This window comes from Hyaena hyaena, unplaced genomic scaffold (assembly GCF_003009895.1).
Source record: "Hyaena hyaena isolate Hyena2069 unplaced genomic scaffold, ASM300989v1 scaffold_2778, whole genome shotgun sequence".
In the NCBI taxonomy this organism is placed as follows: Eukaryota; Metazoa; Chordata; class Mammalia; order Carnivora; family Hyaenidae; genus Hyaena; species Hyaena hyaena.
Window position 1 is genome coordinate 1 of NW_024083427.1, and position 7,108 is coordinate 7,108.

Sequence of the window (7,108 nt, forward strand, 5' to 3'; positions counted from 1 at the left end):
GGGGGTGTGTGGAGAGAAGGACCTTTCCCTGGCGTTCTTCTCTGCACCCACGCTCTTCCTCCCACCGCAACAAACTGGCTCCGTTCCCAAGGTGAAGCCCATTTGCTCCTGGGTGGGTGCTCTCCGGCTGGACCTTGGTATCTTCCCCTTCAGGCCCTGCCAATTTAGCCTTAAGGGCCGAGCGCCAAGTCAACCAGCGGGTCAGAACCCGCAGCCCAGCTGCCTGGGTAAGGAGGTGAATTTGTGCGCCCGACCGTGATGACAGCTGCCCACGTCTCACCCCCCCCACACCCTCCCCTTCTTCTGCGCCCTGCCTCTAGCCCCCCATCGCCCCGACCCTGACTCTTCGGGGCTCTCTCTGAGCGCTAAGTCTGCGTTTTGCCGCCAAACTCCACACACACACACACACACACACACACACACACACAGCCGCGGCGCCCCCGCCCCTTTCGACATACAGGTGGAGACCCCAGCGGTCCGGCCGGCCCGTGGCCAGAAAGCGGGTAAGATAGAAATATTTCATCTATTTCTCTCTTCCCTCCGTCCGATGTAGGGGGAGAATCGGTGCGGGTGGATGTACCACCCTTGTACGGGGTGCGAGTCATCACTGCCCTCTCGGCAGGAGCGGCCCCCTCCACCCCTGCCCTCACCCCGCGGCCCCCCGCCCCTCGGCTACGAAGAACAGGTGCGAAGGCACGGGAAAGCTGAAGCGTGCCGGCACCGCAGGCCTGTCCTCAGACTGACAGGAGACCTGAAGGGGCCGCCGAAGTTCTCATCAGGACAGGCAAGGCCCATGAAGGGAGCCCTGCTGCGTTTCGTTTCTGCCAGGGTCAGCCTTGATGCGAGCGCACAACTGGCGACGGCCTAGAACACCTCAGGGTGACAGTTCTGTCCCACAAGTAGTTTACGCTGGTCGGAGAAGAGGGGGTTCTGTCTCCGTAGACCGGGGTGTTTAGAGACCCTGTGAGAGACCGGGAAGGAGACAGAAGGGACTGCGACTGGGAGCGACAGACCCAGCAGCGACTTGTCCTCGGAGGCAAGGCAGGAGTATCGAGGAGGGAGAGCCTCCGTGAAGGACGCCATGGTCGCCCCTGCCCCGTGTGACGGCCCGGACGCTTGCGTCGGCCTCGAGGGCTTGCCGCGGGCAGAGCCTCTTTGCCCGCGCGTCTGTCCGGAGCGGGAGCGGCGGGCGAATCAAAGCGGGAAGGGGCGCGGCGCGGCGCGGGGCTGAGCTGGGGCAGGAGCGCCCCCGCGCACGTGCAGGTAAGCGGCGGGAAGAAGGCGCGGGTGGCGTTCCCCGGCGGCGGCGGCGGCGCGCGCGAGCGGCTCCGCGGGCAGGCGTTGCGTGAAGGTCTTACTGCGTTTGGCCCGTGAGAGCGGGGCTGCCGCGGGGCCCCGGGCGGGGCGGAGTTGCGGCGGGGGCCTCCCCGCGTGGCGCAAAAGCGTCAGGCACCTCCTTCGAGCCGGAATCGAACCAGCGACCTAAGGATGTCCGCGCGTATCCAGCCTACAGTCCTCCGCTCTACCAGCTGAGCTATCGAAGGGCGCACGCTGGCGGGCCCGGGTCACCGCTGCTTCTTGAGATGACGGAGGCCACACCACAGCGGCGAGCCGGAGGTCCGGCATGCCTCGGCGTGGCTGGAAGACGCCGCCCCAGCGCCCCTTTCCGGGCAGGGGGAGCAGGTCCCCTGCTGTGGGGCGGCTGCCCGGGCGGTGGCCCAGCATCCCGGCTCGCGATTGGCGAGATGCCTGTTGCATTTCCCCTCCCGGCGCTCCTTTCTACAGGTGGGGGCGACAGCGGTGCGCGGCGGGAGAGGGGAGGAGGGGCGTGGGCGAAACCGGCGTGTAGGTTGTGCGGCGACCTCGCCGAGCTGCACCCGCTGGAGCGGGCACCGGGCAGGCGGCTGCGAGCCGCCTGACCACCTGCTGGTTTGTCAATGCCTTTAGTTCAAAATAATCCTTAGGCCAAAATGACATTTTTTGGCCACCGTAAGAAGCCAATATCGTCTTGCCTGGGTTATGCAAGCCTTCTAAACGGACTGATTTCCCTGCTTTCGTCCTTAACAGCCAGATATTTTATTTTTAATAACAACGATAAGAAGTATTATTTTCGGTGCCAAGCAGAGTGGGAGGTGGAGGACTCAGATCAAGCCACTCCCTTGCTCAGAACCTGCCAGTTGAGGGTTGCCTGGCTGGCTCAGTCGGTAGAGCGCTCGGCCCTCTGTCTTGAGGTTGTTAGTTCGAGCCCTGCTGTGTGTGTGTGTGTGTGTGTGTGTGTGTGTGTGTGTGTGTGTGTTTCCTTTTTCTTCTTCTTTTTTTTTTTTTTTTAAGATTTTTAAGTAATCTCTACACCCAACTTGGGTCTCCAACTCACGACCCTGAGATCGAGTCGCATGCCGCACCCACTGAGCCAGTCCCCACTGAGCCAGCCCGGACTGGATGTAGCTTACCTCAAAAACCAAACCAAAACAAAAACTTTTGGTTCAGTCAGATTGAAAGTCTTAACAACGGTCTGCGCAGAGTTGAGCGGTCGCTGGTGATGCCTGACGGTCTGTTCTGAGGGGCGGCCCGCAGCACGACGGCCCTGGCCAGGGACCGCTTACACCTGAGACGGACTAGAGAAAAACACTCGCAGAGGTGGCAGCCCAAGTCAAGAGCGACGGCCGTACCCAAGGAGATCCTCGGCAGCAGTGAGTACCTGTGGTCATTTCCATGCAGAACTGAGACAGGCATTCTCAGCCGAGACACCAAGAAGGGGTTAAAGCAGTATTGGAACATCTAGGTAGATGATTTCCCAAGCGAGATAGAAATATTATCGGGGGGGGGGGGGAGAGGACCCTCTTACAATGATCTTCGAGACCCTCATGATCTTATCCCCAACCTGAGTCAGTCACCTCTCTGACGTGATTTGGTACAACTCTTCCATTTTGCCCTGCTTGCAATTCTCCTTGCTATTCCTTGCTGTTCTCCACACACGACCTTACCTGGGCCGTTGCTCTAGCGGACCTTTGTGCTGGGGATGCTCCGGCGCCCATCCCGTGACCAGCTCCCTCACCTCCTTCAAGTCTTTGCTTGGAGCATAGCACCGTCTCGGTGTACCCTCTTCTGAGCACCCCCTGACACCCAACACACTAATTAATTTACCTATCGCATCCACTGGCGACCTTTCTCCCACTCCCTCTGCCCCTTTCTACAAAACATGAGGGCCAAGAGACCTTTTTGTTACCAATTCCTCAGTGTCTGGCACAACAACAAACCGTTGTTGAATGGGCAAACAGTGTCATCAAAGAGGAGATCAGAATAGAAAAGAAGGGGCCAGGAGCCAGGGTTCAGCCAGGGGGCAGTGCAGGGTTGTCTTGTTTCATCACCAAACAGACTTTCTTATGCCGAGAGCCTGCTGAAGAACACGTCTGAACACAGAAGGACCCACATAAGAACTGTCACCCCCACCCCACCCCACCCCACCCCACCCCCCACCCGCCCGGAGGCTTGACCAGACTCCAGCACAGCTTCCGGCAGGCAGCAGAAGGTTCTGGTCCTAAGTTTGACCTCCAGCCCGGGGAAGTTAAACACCTGACACAGGCCCCCGACTTCTCTTTCTTAGGGCATTTATTGAAAAGGGCTTGCGATTGTGACTCTGGCTCTCTTACAACTCCGACTTTGAAATGTGATCGGGAAGGACGCAGGGCCTATCTCGCAGTGTCTGTGGGAGGGGCGCATCCTCAGTTCAGGAACTGCCAGCTAGCAAACACCACGGCCTAACAGCAGTCACACCGAACTACCCTTTGAACTTTTCACTTCTCTGACCCGGACCGAGCCCTCTTCCCCTCTTTCTTCCAGGAAAACGCCCAAATCACCTCTGCCCAAATCGGATTGGAGCTCGTGAGCTCTTTCCTCTACCGTCACAAGTCACTGCATGACCTCTTTTTTCACCACTTTCACTACTGTCTGCTGCGTTTTCCTTTGACGGCGCCCAAGTCAGAAAGGACCAGAGGGCACTTGGTCGGCGCCACCGTGTGTGCATGCTGGGGCGGCTGGGGCGGCACGAGGGGGAAAGGGCTGAAGGGCGCCTGACCCCGGACCGCCGGGGCTCTTGGGCGTGCGCACGACTGGCTGCGGTTGAAGGGCACTGTTTAGCGCCGTACTTGGTTTTTCGTTCTTCACACCTCAGAATCCTGGTTTTCCTTCTAGCGTTACTAGATGAGGCTACTGCATATACCGAGGCCCTTTTAGGCCATGACTGAACATGGCCACGACTTCTTACTAGGGCAGCTGGGCACTTAACGTCAAGCGGCAGAAAGACCTTTCCTGAGCTTTCGATCGTATTTGAAAATGAGTTTCGAAGAAGCGAGGACAAAAATGGACCGAAATTTTCTTTTTGTTGAGAGGCAGGTTGGGCCCACGTCCGAGCCCTGAGCCGCCACCACCCCCGCTGGGCTCCGGGAGACCCCTGCCTTCTGGGGTCTCGCTGCCAGGTCCCGGATCCCTCGCCTCCTGCCCACCTGCGCCCGCCCCCGGCCTCGGCGGGTCTCCGCGGCGACCAGTACATCCGGTGTCCCAGAGCAGGAGACCGGACGCGGGGGGACGTCACGGCAAGGCGTGGCGTATGTAGATGAGCGTTCGCGCGGAGGCTGCCGGTCCCGGGCCGCCCGGGCCCGCAGGCCCCGCGTGGGGGCGAGGCAAAGGCGCCCGCGGTTGTCTTGTCGTCGCGAGAGGGTGGGGCGGGGGCCGCGCAGGGAGCCCCGGCGCGGAGGGCACGCGGGGGCGGCGACCGTGTGTAAGAAGCGCGGCGAGCGGCAGGGTGCGGGCCGAGGCGGGCCGCGCAACTCATACTTACCTGGCAGGGGAGATACCATGATCACGAAGGTGGTTTTCCCAGGGCGAGGCTTATCCATTGCACTCCGGATGTGCTGACCCCTGCGATTTCCCCAAATGTGGGAAACTCGACTGCATAATTTGTGGTAGTGGGGGACTGCGTTCGCGCTTTCCCCTGGCTTCTCTTGTTGCAAACGACAGGCGGGCGCTGTGGGCTCTCCGGAGAGACCAGGTTTCATGTGTTCTACGGGTTTCCGCGGCCAGCGAGCTTCCGCATGCGAGCTATCGTGGAGGTGGCGTTTCTGAGCGCTGGGTGCCTCTTACCGGCTGCTGTGCTTATTCTTAATCTTCAGGCGGGCTTCTGGAGGTTCCGGGTGTTCGTTGGGGGCGGTAACGCCCGCCGTAGTTCCTAGGACGCCCTTGGCCACGTCGGGAACTTCCACGTGCTTCCTTGCAGCTGAAGCGGTGGGATTGTGTTCGTCCGCGTGAGAATTCTAAACGCTCACCAGCTGGGGCTACTTACTTACTTCTAGGGCTTTGTATAGGTTCAAGAAGGATTCTTTTCTTCCCACGTCCGTCAATCCAGTTAAAACATTTTTGTGTCGAATTTAGGGCTGGGGTAGGGTAAGTTGCTTCTCTGGATACAGATTAGTATGTTTTACTTTGGTCTTCCTACCCCAAAGCAGATTACTAACGGAGGTGGCCCGCTGTTGTTGGACTTAAATCCGATCATGTCTACTCCTGGCAGCGCCGAGTGAGATTAGCCGGAAATCTGTTAACTCCTGTAGGAATCAATTATACCTTGACAGATGCGTTCGGTACCAATGTCAGTCGTTCCAGAAAGCTTCTGTGTCAAGTCCTTGTGAAACCCGTAGTCCAGTTCTCCTGAAGTGCTGCTGGCTTCACTTGGAAAGCATGAATCCAACTGGATTTTCCTTTCGCTTTTCTTTTCTTTCACTTTGATAGCTAAGTAAGTGACCTCAGTGAGCCTTTTCAGACAGGGTAGCAGCTGCCTGCCACAACTTGGAGGCGCCCGGGCAGGCACTCCCCCAGGGCACTGGCACCCGGAACTGAGAAATCATGCTGCTGGTTTATAGTCTAACCCCAGCTTTGGAGGTAAGCCCCCACTAGCAGCAACCTGTAGTTTCATGACAAGACTAGTGGAAAAGTTTTTCAAACTTTGGGAAAAGTTGAGGGAATGACTCTAATAGCCGATTTCATTTCTTCAGAAATATTTTTTTTAGGAACCAAACCATCCGCAGGATCTGGGGAATGGTCGTGCAATGTTTTGTCACTGGTTTCGCCTGTTCTGTAAAAGCTGAAACCTTACTGTCTACGATACCTTACTCGTCCACCACATTTAAACTATCCTTTTTCGGTAGCAGACTGTTTGGTTTACTGCAAAATTGGGTGCCTTTGAGATTGTAACACGTTGGTTGCAGCCCTCTCCAGCTGACAACACGTTCTAAGTAGTTTACTCCGGTTTCACAATTTTGCAGCGTGTCTAGTGATGGAGGCCGTATGACCCTTTGGAGGAAGGGACTGTAACAAAGCCAAAGTGTCCATTCCAGGAACATTATCGCCCTTTAGTTTGGGAGGCTACCAGCAGATCGTCTACATATTGAATAATTATAGATCCTGCTAGTGGGACACGCTCCTCTAAGTTTTCCTGTAAATGACTACAGAAGATAGGAGAGTCCTGATTGCCTTGAGAAATCTTTTCCATAAATATGGGATTCCATAAGTAAAAGCGAAGAGAATTTAGACTTGTCCACTAGAGGGACAGAAAAACAAGCAGATCCACTACAGAAGAAAGCTTTGCAGATGACGGTACTTAACGTCAAGGTCACTGCAGAGTTTGAAACTATAGGAGTTAATGGTAATGGAAAAACATTTTTTTTTTCTAAGATCTTACACAAATCTATGTACTGGTCAACCATTTTATCTCATGTAGATTACTTCTTTATACACTGAGTGCTCTTTTAAAATGATTAAAAGATCTCACTTTCTAACTCTTTCATCACTGGTTTTATTCCTTCTAATTGAGTTCTTAACAAAGGGTATTGTTTTACACCTGAGGGTGGCTTATCCTTTTGGTCAGGTTATTTTTATTGGTTCTATGTCTCTAAATCAGTACCATTATTCCCTAGGGCCCAACTCCACACATCTATTTCTTTCAGCTCTGCTTCTCCAAGTGCAGTGTGAGACTACCGTTCTCCGCCATACACCCCTTTTCTTTCAGAAGGCACACAGTTAGCAAGTAACTAGGGACAGTTTTCCTCCAGGGGGCTTC

The 7,108-nt window shown here is 56.0% G+C and overlaps 2 non-coding genes across 2 annotated transcripts; one reads left to right on the forward strand and one right to left on the reverse strand.

Annotated features, from left to right (window-relative positions):
* Positions 1-1,454: 1,454 nt before the first annotated feature.
* TRNAY-GUA lies at positions 1,455-1,544 on the reverse strand. The gene is given in 2 exon segments: positions 1,455-1,490; positions 1,508-1,544. It is a non-coding gene; the product is annotated as a tRNA-Tyr (tRNA).
* Positions 1,545-4,829: 3,285 nt separating this feature from the next.
* Positions 4,830-4,993, forward strand: LOC120227682. Its single transcript, XR_005527313.1, has one exon. It is a non-coding gene; the product is annotated as a U1 spliceosomal RNA (small nuclear RNA).
* Positions 4,994-7,108: the final 2,115 nt, after the last annotated feature.